We start from the raw sequence: 17891 nt of genomic DNA on the forward strand, positions 1-17891 counted from the left end.
TGCCTAGAGACCAAAATAGACTCACTCTCCATCAAGGTTACACTGTTGACAGCAGATCTCTGCAACATGAGGGCCCAGATGAAGAACACAGAGGATTCAATTGCCAACCTCACGGCTGAAACTGCAATATTAAAAACCGAAGTTAGGGAGCTCCATGCGACCATTAGGGTCTTAGAGGCCAGACTGGAGGATTCCGAGGGCTGCTTGAGATGAAAAAATGTTTGCATAAATGGGGTCCCTGAACGAACGGAAGGGCTTGCAGTTGATCTCTTTTAGAAGATTTCACACTCAAACTACTGCAATCCAGTGGCCTCTCTAACTATGTCCCCATTGAGTGAGCTCACCGAGTACTAGGTACCCTCTCGAAACCAGATGCGCCGCCTCGCCCATTAATAAGTCTCCTCTTCAAGTACCGAGATTGCAACATTATTTTACAAACATCTTGCAGTGCTCCACCAGTCACCATCACCTTCTTTCCATACTTCACACACTGCGTTCAAAGACTGCGCTGCAGCTTTGCTGAAGTCAAAAGGGTCCTGTGGGTATGCAAAATAAAATACCCCATGATATTCCCAGCAAAAATGTGAGTAGCGGCAGATGGAAAAACATGGTACTTTGCAACTCCTGATGAGGCCTGAGACTGGCTGGAAGGTTGGAGAGTAAGCAGCCCAGACAACTATGTGGTTCCAACAGAATCAGATGAGCAATAGTGACACAACTCACCAGAAAACTTGCTAAATAAAGTCTCTAGACTCCTGTAAACACTACCAGAAGAAGAATACGTGTAGTCAGTGAACTGACTATTTGTGCTTTGGAACTCGGACGTATTGAGCACATTGACATTACCCTTCTGGTCTTTTGTCTGGCCACTGCCGTGGTCAGGGACGGAAGGTCTCCACATGGGGTCAAACAACTTTAGTAACAACTATCCTTTTTGCATTTTGGGGGTGGGGAGATGGGATGTCATTTGGTGCTGACCACAACCATCTAAAGTTTGCAAAATGTTTTGGGGAGACGGGCACCCTGCGAAGTTGGGAAGGCGGACAGTTTGGAGTCCGTCATGCAGGGAGGGTGGGGTCGTTTTTGGAATTTAGTCATTTTTGTTAGTGAGTTTTCGTTTACAACAGTATGTTTGTAGCAAACTAACATTGATATTAATTTCACTCACTCGTTGTAGGTTTCCTTCATAACCCCTTACTTCTCCTACCAAGAAATGGGAGTATGCACTACCCCACATTTGTGAATGCTTATGGACGCCTCAATGACTGTCCCAACAATTAAGCTACTATCCTGGAATGCCAATGGACTTGGGGACAAAATTAAACGCGGAGTACTGCGGCACTACATTAAACAACCCTCCCCAGATGTTCTCCTCAAGGAGACACATCTCAAAGGTACCCCGTATTGTGCACTTGACAGATGGGGATACAAAATGGTTGCCCATGCAGGTTATACCACGGGTTCTAGAGGTGTAGGCATCGTGGTACAAAAGACTCTACTGCTCATCGTACGACACACTTGGCCTGATACACTGAAGATTTGTGTAGCTTTCTGGTACTCAGGAAGGCAAAACAATAAATATTATTTCCATCTATGTCCCTCCATGACTGCACAACACTGTGCTTTCTGACCTGAATGCTTTCCTCCTCCACGTACTGGATGGCGGATTACTACTGAGCAGAGATTTCAACAATGCACTCTGTGATGAAAGTGACAACTGGCCCCCCAAGCAGACTGAGTCCTCTTGTCATCGTTTGGCTGATATCTTGTCTGCTTTTGGCTTCATAGACACATGACGCATCCACAGTCTGACCACACAATATTATACGTTTTTAAACTGGGGCACATGGCAGTTTTTCCCAGATTATATCTTCTCCTTGGCTCATCAGCTTTCCTACTTCTGAGACTTCTGCCACTTAGCCAGGGATATTATTGATTATTCCCCAATCTGGGCAGTCTACACCCTTCAGAACCGGCTAGTCAGTTGAGGAATTGTACTCAATCCTTGGTACCTGAAGATACCCATTGTCTGAGAGGGCCGCCATGAGGCCACAAAGCACTATTTCACCAACAACGAATCCTCAGTAGGCTCATCGCAGACTTTATGGGAGGCATTCAAAGTGGTCATTAAGGGACAGGGCTTTTTTCATTAGTGGTAGAACACTTGAACGAGAACTCCATGAACTAGGTTCAAAGCTCACTGACTGAGGAAATCCAGACATTCAGCACACCTTAATCCTAAAGCAAAAGTAATAAAAGCACACCACATCTGATGTGGCTAAGTCTAGCTATCGAGCAACTCAACACCACCTCTATGAAGTGGGAGTTAGGGCCAGAAACCTCTTTGTTTGGCTGTACAAGCGACAAAGGGCAGCTCGCTGGGTATCAGAAATACAAGCAGATAGCAGCGAAATACAGGCAGGCAGTGCCAAATGTTTTTGTCACCTACTACACCCACCTATACTCCCCAAGCTCTACCGCTATGACAGAGGACTCCTGTGAATTATTGGCAGATATGAAACTTCCAAACCTTCCAAAATCCGACAGGGCAAACCTAGAGAAAGAACGTCCTGAGGCTGAACTAGTGCGAGCCATCCATAGCTTAAGCTCAGGCAATGCAGTAGGCCCAAATGGCATAACCATTGATTCTACAAACATGCTATTTCTACAATAGCCCACTAACTACTGAAAATGTTTAAGGAAAGCTGTGACTCTGGATTCCTCCCAAGGATCATGACTCTCTTGACACCCAGACCAATCCAACTTTCTGCCGAGGTGAAACACCACTTTCAACGTACGACATCTTCGTGGCGTCCTAGGTCAACCTGAAAAACTTCACAAAGATGCCCTTGTTCTTTTCGCTCAATGCCAAAATGGCATTTGATATTGTCGAATGGCCTTACATGTTCGAAGTGCTGGCCAAAATGGGCTTTGGCCCGCATTTTATGGCGTGATTAAGCTCCTCTACACTCATCCCCAGGCTCGGGTGCCTGCTTTCACCTTTAATCTTTACTCACTCTTTGGAGCCAATGGTGGCATAGATTAGTCGAGAACCCCTGGTCTGAGGACTGCAATGAACCAATGACTGGGAAGATAAAATATTGATTTAGGCAGACATTCTACCTAAACTCTCTCAAGACATCTCTGACCCCACCCTTACGCTCGATTGAATCATACAAATACTAACCCTGTATAGTCAAAATTCAGGATATACTATTAATTGGAAGAAATCCCTAATCTACGTCCTCCACAGGCATATACTACGACTACCCCGTGATTGTGAGGATAGGATCTGCAACACTGCACTGCATCAGTTATGTTATGTTATGCAACAGTTATGTGAACAATGGGACCACGACCTGTGGAGTGGGGTGGGGGGGCCTCGAAGATGACGAGTCGCCTGAAGCCTGGCATCCCCTATGGTGGTGGCTATAAGGTCAAGATTCCGTCTAGTGCAGTTAAAAATACTATACAGATCCTATTATGGATGTACTACCCTGGTAAAAATGAGCCAAGCGACAGGCACACAATGGCACCAACACTGTGACCAAGTAGGTACGTTATTTCACACTATATGGAGCTGCCTTTGATACTACAATATTGGAAATTAGTGGTTGGCTGTATGAATAATGTCTGTGGGAGCAACATGGGTACCTCAACAAAGTGGTGCCTCCTGAATATCTGGGATATGACTGATCTAAATCGTATGGAACAGACTTGGATGAAATTAGGGCTAATGGTAGCCAACTGAAATACTACACATTTATGGAGGGTGGAACTGGTGCCACAATCGGGAGATTGGAAACAAGACATGGATTGGTGCACTTTGGCTGAGAAAACGGTGTATGAGAGCTGGGGCTGTCCCCAGAAATAGGAGAAATTTTGGGGAATGTGGAATGATTATAGAGGAAATCCTTGTGCTTCCCCTATTAGTGCTGATTCCGATGCATTGTATCCTACTCATGCTGAATCAAATATAATTCGTAGAGCTGTGGGGGAAGGGGCGGAGGAGGGAACACATAGGCTGTTCAAAAAACTGTTTTGCTTGACTGTGTCAGTGAACAACTGTGCTTTTTTAATTTCCTTATTCTTTATGTTTGTTCTGCTCTAAAAAAAAAAAAAAAGATTTATAAATAATATGGCTGCATCTAAGCAGATCCTGGTATTTCTCTGATCTGCCGGGTAATGCTGACAGGATCAACACAATCCATCCATGCATGTGTTGACATTCTCTATCAAGGCTGGAGGTAACAGTCTGGTTGGAGGTCCTTGCACAGAAATACCTTCAACATCAGGGGACCAGCCTTTGTAAATTGGCAGACTTGGAATGCAACTGTATGGGGAGAAGAGTCTGAGCTGCTGATTTCCGAGCTGGCGAACCAGGTTCGAGTCTCGGCGTCAGCTCTACATCTTGTGATTCTGGGCAAATCACTTGGGGACAAATTATGAGTACGGTGGTCCAAAGACCGCCGTACTCCCAGTGGCGGTCTGACAGCCGCATCCTTGGTAGTCCAATCACCAGATTAGGATTCTGGCAGTCGGACCACCACAACACCGCCAGGATCAAAGATCCCGCTGTACCATCGCTGGGGAAAGCCGTGGTCAAGTACAGCGGTGACCATGGTGGCACTGCCGTGCTGATCATGACTGAAAGGCAGAGATGGGGCTACAGGGGCCCTTCTGTCAGCACACTCAGAATGCGCACTGCCTGCAATAGCAGCAGTGCACATTCCGACTATGCTGGCTGAGAGCCAATGCCGCTGCACTGTCTGCGCCATCCGGCCCGGCGGGGAAATCCTAATACAACGGCCTCTCGACTGTCGTTGTGACGGTCCAACGGTTGGACTGCCACAATCATAATCAGGCCCTTATTCTCTGCATGCCTACAATTCAGCGCCTTTAGGCCCTCACGGGTGATTTGCTATGCTTTACAAATCCTGTATTTATTCCCGGTTTTCAATTACAGACCAAGTACTGATCCACCTTGTGATAATATATTGTGGGTTTTATGTTATGGTCAGTCTCGGGTTGAGTGGCGGTTTCATGTTCAGTGAACTCTATGCATGCCATTTTGGGTTTGGAGTGATCTGCCAAGGGCATTAATCGGTTGCCTACACATTTCTTAGGCATATAACATTTTTGTCCAGTGTCTTGAGATAGTTTAGGTATGGTGTTGCTGGCTGTCTGGATGTTTGTGTTTGGTGTGTTTTGTGCTACTGTGTGCAACATTTTAACCCTATTTGGTATACAGTAATTTTGTGTGTTGGTTATGTTTGTGATGTTGTCTAGTGTATACTGTTGAACGTTTGCATGTGGTGTTGCATAGTGGCATTTGTTTTAATTTACATATTGGTTTTATCTGCAGAGTGCAACCCAAACCAGAAGGGCAACACAGCACTGATGATGTTTGCGCTTGTAATGGCAGTAGGTTAGACCCATTAATGCTGATAGTGATATAATTAAAAAGCTATGAACCTATTGAAGGCTAGGATACAGCTTCAGCTGTACACTTAACGCCATACTAGTGATACTACAATAGTTACAGCTATCACACTTAGTCACAAGAGGAGAGCCAATGTCAAAGTTTTAACCATGTAGATCTTTCCTACAACCATGGGCTATGAGTGACCAATGTATACGAAATCTCACAATGAACATGTGAACATATTAGTACATGTGAAAGTGTTCATTCTGAAATAGTAAATGAGCCATGCTCAGTTGAGTTTCATTGGTAAAACTGTGTGTGTTGGTCCGGTTTTGGTCAATAGAGCAGAGCTGAAATATTCTAGGTAAAAAACTAAAACGATTTTTGTAAATAGAAATGCTTAACCATAGGTGTCTGACTCAGTGCTAGGAGTGAAATAGTATGACTCCTTTAACTGCCTATTTCTAATTGCAGTTCTGCAACAACATGCTGAAAACCGAGCCTGTCTGGATCTGATATGAGTCAGACTGGCTAGCTTTTCTGTTTTAAAAAAAAATATATATATTTTATTTGTTAGTGGCAGAGTGGAAGAGGCTTTGGGTGGAAGTTCACTTGTGAATTGCAAGAGTATTTTTTTTAAAGCTTTGCAGATACATTGGTTGTGCTCCTCACACATATCTAGGACGAGAGCTGTGATTATGGGCCTCATTATAAGTGTGGTGGTCTTACGACCTCCACACTCGTGGCAACAGTCCAATGGCCACATAACAACCCTGGCGGTCTGACCGCCAGCTCCGGCAGGGTCTTATCCCGGTGGTCTGGTGGTGGCGGAGATCCTAATCTGCCAGGGCAGCACTGCAAGCAGCGCTGCCCTGCAGATTACGCCCTTGTTTTCCGCCAACCTTTTCATGGTGGTAACACCGCCATGAAAAGGCTTGCGGAGAATAAGTGAATGGGACCACACGTGGGCCTTGCACTGCCCATGCATTTGGCATGGGCAGTGCAGGGGCCCCCCTGCCCAGCACCGTCGCAAAGTGTTTGCTTTGTAGACATTGAACATTGCGAGGGTGGCGGTGCACCCTACTGGTTACAGCATTGTCGCCAGCTTGATTATGAGCCAGAGACAGTGCTGTAGCCAGATTCCCGCTAGGCCAGCGGGCCGAAACTTAGGTTTCTGCCTGCCAACCTAGCGGGAAACTCATAATGACTCCAGCCGGGAGGTTGCTGCATAGGCGGCAGTCACGCTGTCAGGAGTTTGGCGGACGGAGTTTTCTGTGCCCAAACTCGAAACGAGGCCCATTGTGTTACAGACTGAATGGCTTTATCACATAGGGCTTCTCATCAACAAGGACCCTATCTGCACAATATGTACACTTGCTTCTGTTTCTTATTAGTGGTTTTAACGAGGAATAACTGGTATTATGCAATCCTAATGGGGATAGAGGGTCAGTGTGCACTGACGTATGATTGTATCTCTGAGGTTAGAAACTAGGAGAGTATAAGCTTTCATAGATATATTGTTTTTTTCTTAAAGGCTGAGAAAGCTGGTTAGGGTATCTATTTCTATGTTGTTCTAAGCCACAGGATGGCTTGCCGAAGATGAGATGTCAGTCTAGCATACTGTTTTCACTGGTTAATAACTTTAGAGACCATAGTGCATGCTAATTACATTGCTTTACGTTGTGAATAGCTTGATTTCATTATGTTTTAGAGGGTCCTTCTGTACACAAACAGTATCTCAAGTGGTTTATAAGTGGCTGTGCGTACATTCACTGTAAATCCTCCATGCTGTTTTGTTCCTCTCATCCCCAGAGAAAAACCCCCACTGTTCCTCAGACATTGCAGACCTCACACCTCAGGTTGGTCTTGACTGTGCTGAAACTATTATAGCAGGTGTCTTTAGACTTTGGGTCTAATTATATTCTGTGGTAACAATGTAAATTGTGCCAAAGTTGGAAATTCTAAAACTTTATCTACTGGTTGCAGGCGCTATCCACTGTACACCAGGCACTACTTTTATCTTCTTAGCTAATTTCAACCTCTTGTGTGCTCCTACTCGCCTGGTTAAGTGCAGCAGAAATCAATATTTCTGTCTGTTTTCCAAAGTCCTAGGGTTATCATCCCACCAATTAATTTTGACAGGAGACTTGGAAAAAATGCATACCTAAACTTATTTTCAGTCATTAAAGCATGTGGATCTGTTCTCTTGTGAGGACCCAAGTAAGGTCTACATACAACTTGCTGCTTGGCTTCCCAAAAACCTAGACATGTTATGTTCTTTGAAGGTGTGTGTTTAAAACAGGTCTCGGTTCATTATGCCTATTTACAGTGAAATAATAACTAGGTGATCTGAAAGAACTAGTTGAAGTCTGTGTGGTGAGTCTCTAAAAATGTTGTGTAACAGTGTTCATAGTTTATTTTAAAAAGACCATTGCCCAAACAAACATTGGCAAAGTCATTGGTACCTACATTTGGGACCTATTTGCTTTTGCCAGTTTTTTATTAGCCATACTGGACAGCGTCCCCAATGCTGTGTAGCATGGCGAAAGAATTAAAAGAAGCCGATGAAACCGCCTCTTGCATAATTTGTAGACCCCACCCATGCATGCACAATGCCTATCAAATGATGCAGAAGCCTTTTTAATTTTATTATGATCCATTGTGAATAAAAAGGAAAACATGTGAAAATGTTTCATTTGTTTTTTTTAGGCAGGGTTGGTGGAAGCAACACGGGGTGGGGCAGAAACATCACAGGTGCTATGGGTGGAAGCAACACAGGGACGTGAGTGGGGCCAGCAAAACACGCAACACAAGGACACAGTGGGAGAAAAAACCTTGAAGAGTAGGAGCAAAAGAAAACAACTAAACAGACAAGAGAAAGAGCAATGTGGAGTGTGGGGGAAAAATCAAATGGGCGAGAGAGAACAACATGGAGCTGAAGGGGAGAAGTGCACAGGTGAGAAAATAATGTAAGGGGAGAAGCACACAAGGGTCAACACATCATGGGCATGGGACAGTCACACTAGTGAGGAAGAACAACATATGGAGGAGGGAAGAAAATCACACTAGGGTGAAAGATGCAAAACACGTGCACTCTAAAAGGGAGCAGTGGAAGGAAACAAGCAAATTAACAATGCTCCAGGGAAGGGACAAACACAAAATGGACAAGGCAAACTAAAGAATGAGAAACAGGCAAGTGCGAGGGACAGTAACGCCAACCAATGGTAAGCAACAGGGAGGCTACAAGCCTCTGTGTTCTTGGTAAGCCCACAATATGGCTTTTGCAGCCAGCCAACTGCTGTCTGGTAAGCTTGATCTAAAATAGCTACTTCTGTAACAGATTATTAGAGATCTCAAACAGATTCACTGACACAATATCATGGTAAAAAATAATGTTGGCCAAAAATATTGTGTCAAACAGATCGTTTACCACACTATTGTGCTGCCATACTTATAATGGTAAGTACAAAAATATCTGAAAAAATATTGTTGAAACTATTATCTAACAAAAATATTTTTTTCTTAATATATAGAGTTTAAAGTAGTAAATTGTAATTCTTTTAATATATAAATTTAATATAATGTAAATAAAATACATTCCACTAATATTTAATACTAAGTATGAACAAACATTTAGATAAACACACAAATGTGTTTGTGTTTATATAAATTTATATGTATATATGTTGTAACATAATTTAAAAATATATATTTTGAGATTTGCAAAACACACAGAATAGCACAACTCACTCCCAACCCACCACTGTTCCATTATGTCTTTGGGCAGAAAATGCAAAATCAGGTTCACGTTGTCAATGCTCAAATGTCCAGTTAGTGTATAACTAATAAAAAATATTTATTTTACATTACAATAATTTTCTCATATTTTAAATTTATCATGAGTAATATATATAATCATTATTTTTTATTTTACATTGCTTTTAATATTTTGTGTTAATATGTGTATGTATATATATATAATAAACATATATATTCAAAGTAATGCATTTAAATTATTCAATAAATTGTTATACTGTAAAATGAATAACTGTGGAGGAATTATGTTACACCATGCATGCGCGCACATACACACACACACACATATATATAATACATACAAAATAAAACCAAAAAATATATAAATAATTGGATAAGAAAAAATATAATTCAGGTGGACAAAAAATACAATATTAAAAATGGAAAAATCCCCAAAACTCCTACAAATACTATAAAGATTAAAATACATTTGAATATAAAAATAATGTAAAACATAAAAAATAAAACAATTCTATAAAATCCATTTGACCAATATTATGAAAACTATTGGAATCTAAGAATATAAAATATACTATTCTCACTCCCAAGGCAAATTGGCAATAGGCAAATTGAGGCAAATCTTTCTCAATCAAGGCAGCACTCCTTTGTAACTCCCTTCCCCTAGAACTCCGGCAAGAACCTCTAGAACTATCTTTTAGGAAAAAACTAAAAACTGTCCTCTATCTGACTTAACTTTCTTTCCCTAGTCATCTCTTTTTTTTCTTGTATTTGATGCAGTTACTTTCCTTCTTAGCGCTGGGAGGCCTTCGGGTAGCCATGCACTTTATAAATTGCTTAAACTAAACTCTAGTTTTTGCAAGAGTGGGGAAAGTATTGGATTATGGAGTGGTGAGTATTACTGTTCCTACTCCAGTCACAACAATAATAGGGAAAGTGTTGGACTTTGGAGGGGTTAAATTACTATTCCAACTCCAGTCTCTGTAACAGCAGGGAAAGTATTGGCCTTTGGATGGGTAATATTTGCTTTTTCCACTCCAAACAGTACAACAGTAGGGAAAGGGTTTTATTTCGGAAGGGTAAAATGTAATATTCCCACTCCAGTCTGTCCAACAGTAGGGAAAGCATTGGATTTCGGAGGGGTGGAACTTACTATTCCCACTTCCTTCAGCGCAACACTAGGAAAAGTATTGGGCTTTCAAGGTGTAAAATGTACTACCCCCACCCCAAACAGCACAGCAGTAGGGAATGTGTTGGACTTTGGAAGGTTAAACTTTACTATTCGCACTCCAGTCTCTGCAACAGTAAAGAAAGCGTTCAATTTCCGAGGGTAAACATTTACTATTCCTACTCCAAACAGGGCAACAGTAGGGAAAGTGTTGAATTTTGAAGAGGTTAATTTTACAATTCCTACTGCAGTCTAAAAGAGTAGGGAAAGTATGTCACTTCAAACACATTACATATATAAATAACCCCCTGAATGTAGCAAAACTCTTAATACAAAATTGCATAACATATATATTAAAAAACTAAAGCAATTAATCAACTTCCATAATTACTATTCAATAATAAAATTATCAGTTAATACATGTTATTCAATTCTTAATTAATTACCTTCCCACCATGTACCCCTACAAAAACCTATTAGCTCTCACCTGAAATATAACTAAGAAAACTATTTCATAGCTTACATATTTAAAATGAATTAATTAACAATAATTATTTATCAATTAATTATTACTTAACTTCCCACCCTAGACTTCCTACAAACCTAGCATCCTGCAACTAAAATAAAATGAAAATAAATAGGCATTCCACAATTATATATTTAAAATTCAGTTAAAGTATTTCATTTACAAATTGTAGTAAATAGTTAATTAATTATTACTTTAATCAACTTTCCACTCTATTCCTTTCCAAACCTTGCAGCCCACAACTGAATTGTAAGTAAAATCAATGAATATTCCATGTACTACATTATTAAAAATCAGTTAAATAATTAATAATTAGTTATTACTCATTTAACTTTCCACCCTATAACCATACTGACCGAACAAACCGCTAGTAACATATAACAAAAATTAATTAGTATTACATACATTTCATAATAAATAGCAATCATATAATTAAAATGTATTTAACAATTCTCAGTTATTGCCTAATTAACTTCTTACCTTATCCCCCTACAGGCCCAACAAACCGCTACAACACTATAAATTACTATTAAAATTAATTAAAGAAAATCTAAATCACTTAAGATTATAAGCTGTATATTGAAAACAGTAACATTTACATAAATCATAACACATAAAATTAATAAGTTAACTTAAACATGTTAAATTATTTACAAAATAATATTTTTAACCACTATATTAGTGAAAACAATGTTAAAAACATTGATATTATTAAAAATGATATTACTTACCTCAAAAAATGATATTCTTTTCAATCATATCTGATGCATCACGATATTTGTGTGTCATGATATTTAATTTCCAATATTTCTGTCTCCCAATATTTTTATAACAATATTTTGTCCAAATATCCATGTAACAGCCAGAAAGACATTTTCTTGTTTGTTCAAGAGCTCATGCCCCTATATTCTGTGGCTCCTAAATATGCTTCTTCACAATAACGCGTTCAAAAGGTAAGTTATTTTAATTTAAAGTCAACTTTTATAAGACTGCTGTTCGAGCAGTCATTTTTTCAGCATCTGCCCTTGGCCCAAAGTTTGCATTACATTTTTTTTTCCAAATTTATACAACTGCTGGAGGAATATTTGAAGCAATATTTGTATCAAGCTTGCTGCTAGATTCATTTCTGATATGTGACTTTCATCTTTTTTTAAACTTAGCCCTTGCCCCTAATATGAGAGATGACATTTTCTTCATTATCATTAGAGGTAGTCCAGGACTGATTAAAAACTGCTGTGGTCCTTTCTCTGATTAAAAACAACATTCTGAAATTGGTTTATCCAGCCAGCCAATGCTTGACTCAGTTTTTCATGTAACCTACACAATCCCTGAAAAATTGTAACATAATCTGTGTAGTACTCAGAATCAGAATAAACTTTATTAGGATGTGAAAGTAACAATAAAAGTGCACAAATCAACAATAAAAACATACAATATATAAATATTCATTTCAGTGCAGTTTCAGACAGCATAGCAACAAATCTTGTGATGAGTACATTTCAGTATTATAAAACGCATACATATACAGATATATCAGGACGGGGAAATAAAACATTATTCAAAGTGCATTGTGCTACGTGACCGCAGAGCGGCTCTCAGAAAGGAGCTGACATAAAAACAAGACACATCAACAGTCAGCTGTTGCAAGAAATAAAAAGCTGAACCACGCTGCCTAAAATTCTAAAACTTCATAAAGGGGATTAAACGTTATTTAGTATATTTTTTGTAATAACCACACAAAAAAAGGTGAAATGCAACAGTGTTTGCCCAGAACTACCATCACAAGGGCACAGGCTGGTTCCAAGATTCTTTTGAAATCCCAGCGGAAGACAAAGTAAATATTTGATTGTATTTGCCCTAAAGCAAAATAGTAGACATCGCTCCCAATGCCTGCATGCACTAAACAAATAATTAGTTGGTGATCTGTCAAGGTTCAAATGCAGATAAGCTGCGACACTGGGGTTTAACATTTCCGTGTTTAGTCTGTGGGATCGGGCTTGATCGATTAATACCGTTGACACATGCTTTCTATTTAAGTTACCACTCGAGGCGTGCTCAAAGAAAGTGTGAGGCATCCCAAACTTTTGTAAAATGTTTTCTTCACATAAGCTATCTACAGGATGGTGAGACCTTTATCACATACAAGGCAGTTGTTAATTATATTCCAGTCAGAGACGCCTCCTTGGTTCTCCAGATTGATAACCACAGAAGACGGGATTAACTCTGATGCGATCACCCATATTCGTCGGAGCCTGCTCCGTGTGGCAAATGAACAATTTTCCTACACCTGTATGGCTTCACAATTTGCTGTGCCCCAAATCTCAGCCCCATAAGTTGCAACAGGGAGGCATTGAGTGACATCTATCTGTGTAGTGGAGAAAGTGCCCTCCCCTTATGTGGCTGCGTTGACTGAGAAGCTAGCCAACTGCCCTGGATAGCTTTGTCCTGCAAGTAACGACATTAGGTTCCCATGAACAAGCTGCCTCAAAAGTAATCCATAATATGGCAACCAATCAAAGACACCGTGTGATAAACAGTTCTCCTAGCAGTAACAGTAGTCCAGAAGGACTTAACTGTCCTTCTTCAATGCTGCCTGAACTAGTGTATCCCTGTGCGATAACCTCCACCATCTCTTTGCTGTAACCGATTTATACTGTTGTGGAGGGCGGCTGTTGTAGAAGGATTCCTAGGGTTAGCAGCAAGTTCCCTGCGTAGTGATTGGTTTGCTGCCGAGCACTCATGATTAAACCACCTCAGTGCTGTGTGAACCAATCTAGGAGGTTTTACAAGGGCTTTATTAATGTTTGAACAGATATCAATAAAAGAGCAGACTATCCTCATCCGTCAGGCAACTCCTAACTAGCGCCTGGTTCTTTTTCATTACATTTTCCAGAAACTGGAAAATTCAGTCACCCCTCTCCAACTTAATATATTTAAAAAAAGACCAAGCCAACAATGATTTTCTGAATCCCTATGAAATAAATTGAGGCTGATTGTAAATATGGGCGATTATTCCCTGTACACACCACACCTTATTAAGAAAGAATGAGTGAAGATTATAAACTTGCTATCTATTGGATCAAATTTACTTTATTAAGGATCAAATCACCACCCCTTTGGCCCTTCTCGCTCCCTCCTCAGACATATTTGATTCAGTACTATCCCTTGCCCAGAATCCTTACTGTTTCACCTAAGCAGCAAAATATGAGACTGCTTTCCACCACTTTACAGGCAATAAATTCAGATCTCCTCCCTTTTCGAGGGGTGTTGAGACATCTAAAACTACCTACACCTAGAACTCCTTCCTTCCCATCTACAATGGCCAATCCTCCATTGTTTTTACGACTCTAAATTCAGCAAATTAATGTCTGTACCATTTATCCTTGAATATCATTTAAGAAAACTTTTGAATCTTCGAGTTCAACTGGTGCATTATAATAAACAGCCATCACCCAAGCAGATTTCACAGATGTGTCAATGCTCCACATGTTGCCAATCTAATCTCAGTGTAGTCCTGATGTCCTACATTTTTCCCAGTATCCAACCATCTGTCTCTAGGGAAAGCCATGGAGAAATGTGTGGCAAATCAATAGAATAGCATCATGGCCAAGGAGCGTATACTTAGGAATTATATTGCGGCTTCAGCATTGAAACAACCATATATAAAATCTTACATGCTGTGCCTCACAGCCTTTACAAAGGAGACACTTGTTTACTCAGGCCTAAAAATGTTATCCGCTTTCAACACAGGTGATCACAACCAGTTGCTAGAACACCACTTCTGTGATCTGGCTCTGAATCCGTTTTCCTTCATGCTCACCCACAAACAAGAAGCAGTAAAGGTTTGAGAAATGCATTGTAGGAAGATCTGAAAAAGTTTGTGATAGCCCCAAGACTCGATGATCTCCTCTGCCTTATACTTCGTATACATGCTACCACTGAGTCTGACGTTCAACTCGGACATTGGACGTTAGAGGCTATGGGTGTTTTCATAGGCCAACATACGTACAACACACAAATCTAACTAAAAATATTGACAAGTGAGAATATCTTTACTCACTCACATAATCTTCTCCAACTAGTTAAAATAGGTTAAGCTTTTCATTATGTCCAGGCCTGTTTTCTGAAACCCTTTAGGTACTCCACAGTCATTACACGTGTCGCTCACTGCAAGGCTCCTTTTTCGTGCCAGGGTGATTATGGCATAAAAGTATTTGGCTATTTCACCTCCAGACTTGATAGATTATCCATTGGATTCAAATAAAAGCTAGGATCAGTTTCAAATTATTCTGTCATGCCCACAAAGCCATTAAACTGAAAAGCTCTCCATAATTATCTGCTCAGCTCTTAATATCAGGTAGCGAAAGAGACCTCAGTAGATGAAACTCTCTACAACTGGGAATAATATTCAGAACTTCTACCACCTGGAACTCTCTGCTTCTGGATAGTCAAACAAAACTAACCCTTGTTACATTCAGAATTCCCTTAAAATACACTTTGTCATCTATTCATAAGCTAATACTCCCTCCTCTCCGAAAAACTTACCATCATGTACCAAAATGTCATTCTAATCCGTTATCTTCCTTGTATGTTCAATGGAAAACCCATACATATTCTAGAGTACATCCTATTGTTCAAAATGTTATTTTCCAGTTATATGCACTGTGAGCAATTGGGTTATCCACAAAGCACAGCAGGGATATAAAAAAATTAGTAAGTAAATAAAAAAAAGAAAATTAATTATGCTTGTGGAGGAATTAGTTGTGCAAGCGAGTATTGAACAGATGCTGCTCGCTGCACACTTGCAATGACCCACACTTACTTATGAGCACCATGCCCCTTCAGTTTGATTATCGTTCTGGCTGGCAGGCGTGTTTTTGGAGGGCATGCTCCAAAGTGACAGTAGCTGCCGCCCCAATGCACGCTTGCTGTTGATCAAATAACAATAGTTCGCTTGAGATAGCATCAAACACCAATACTGATTCTATATAATGACATTTAAACTGCAGATACTTACACACAGTAAGCCCACATATCAGAAAAAAGCAATCATTAGGCCTAATCAAACCCTGTAGTACTAAAAATGACAAATCCATAGTACAATCGATGTCATGCACAAACCAAAATAAATCAAAAAAAGATCTTTTGGGTTGAATGGAAGATACAAATTAAAGCAACACAAAGATACTGATATATACTATACAGTGCATTAGGCTGCAGTAGGTTCTTTACAATGAATACAGTCAATTGAGGTGAACAAAAAATCAGGATAAGTTACCCAATCAAAGAGACATCCCATAGTCCATATTACATAAATAAAAGTCAACGTTTTAGCCCAGGTATACTTAACCAAGACCATCATCAGGACAATATGTGGCAAACAGAATATCTGTACAATTTTAACCTGAACAAAAGGGTAGGTAATTAGGGCCAATATATACAAGAATAAACTTATAGTTCACACCAAAACCCATAGATAATGAAAATGAAAAGAAAATAGACATCACCAACTTTGTGAGTTAATGAAGAGAAAAGGATGAAGAAAAAAAGAAGGACACTAAATAGTTCCAACAACCCATGTGTACATCTTAAGGTATAATCGCACTGACCAACCGCCACCAGTGCACGCTTGCATCCATTCCCAGTTCCCCTAGATACAAGTAGCCTAGAACATCCAGACTTGTAAAGCAAAGCTGAAGTAAATGTTAGAGCCACCTTGAAATAGACAACTTTCTGATATCAGTTAAGAAAGAATAGCTAGATTCTTAATGATTTAGTACAATATTTAGATTTTTAAGATAATTTTGCTACTGTTCTGGATAAATACTAAAGTATAACTAGAAAGCTATGAGTGGGTACTTTTTTAAAACTTTATTCCACTTTCGACAAGCATGAATGTGTACTATCACTTTACAAAGCAATAGATGAAACTGTACAGGGTGCACCCCATGGTTTTGATGGCATGTAATAACTGCATTGCCTGGTGTGACAATCACCTCTGAAGGGAAGCTAAACAGCAGTTTCAATACCACTGAGTATCATGTGGCAGAGCACCAGGCCCCCTTTGGAAAGGGAGAGGAAGGAGAAGTCTTTGAAAACCATGAAATATGGAGTTTAAATTGGGAGTGGCATCCTTGGAGTCAGAGGAAAGGGGAGGAGTGGACAACTGGTGGATAGCAGAACAGGCTGTCTTGCACAGCTCCTGTCCTTTAGCAGCTTTGGTATTCGGCGGCCAATAACTCACGCTTATCATCTCATCATCTGTCAGAAAACTGACTTGACCAATGCCGAATGGACTGAGTCGCTAAACAGCTGTCAGAATGGTAACACTTCTGTCTAGCTTGTGTCTCACCAGGAAGTTTGTCTAAGCCTCTTGCAGCGAATAGCACCTCCTGGGTGCTGCAGGTTGTCTGAGGCAATATATGGTGTGTCTTCTTGTGCTGTTATGCCACCACTTCCCCTCCGTGTTTTCTCTACACTATCAGAAAGCAAGTGAACTTTATTTTGTCTTGTGTGAGCACGCACTAGGCCATGTGAAAGCTGATCTCAATCTTTGCCTCTACCCTAGCCCCTCACATGCTTGACTTATTTTCTTTTGACTCTTCAAGTGCAACTACATGCAGCAAATGGTATGTGGAAAGCCTATGTCGTAGACACTTTACACTTAGAGGTAAACACCTTAAGTTTTACGTAACTCACTTTTCTCTGATGGCAGCATCTGGTTCCATAGACTTTAAGTGAAACACCCTTGTAACCAGATCTGTAATACTAGTTAAGAAATGACTAGCCTTCATTGGGTCCCATTACATAGGGGCCGGGACCACCGTATTGGTATTTCCGCATACAATTAGAGATACCTAGGTATCTGTATTTTTGGGAGCGTGAACGCTGAAGTATTCTGATTCAGGTCCCAGTGGTCCATGGAGAAATTAAGAATTAGTGCAGGAATAAGGAATACTGCACTTCATTTCCACCGTGATATATATTTTGGTCCTTTC

The 17891-nt window shown here is 40.2% G+C and overlaps 1 protein-coding gene across 3 annotated transcripts in view; it reads left to right on the forward strand.

The window, feature by feature from the left end:
• The window catches only part of GMEB2 (glucocorticoid modulatory element binding protein 2), a 136640-nt gene that overhangs the window by 18917 nt on the left and 99832 nt on the right, over positions 1 to 17891 (forward strand). The window lies entirely within an intron of this gene.

Source organism: Pleurodeles waltl, chromosome 7 (genome assembly GCF_031143425.1).
Source record: "Pleurodeles waltl isolate 20211129_DDA chromosome 7, aPleWal1.hap1.20221129, whole genome shotgun sequence".
NCBI classification, from domain to species: domain Eukaryota; kingdom Metazoa; phylum Chordata; class Amphibia; order Caudata; family Salamandridae; genus Pleurodeles; species Pleurodeles waltl.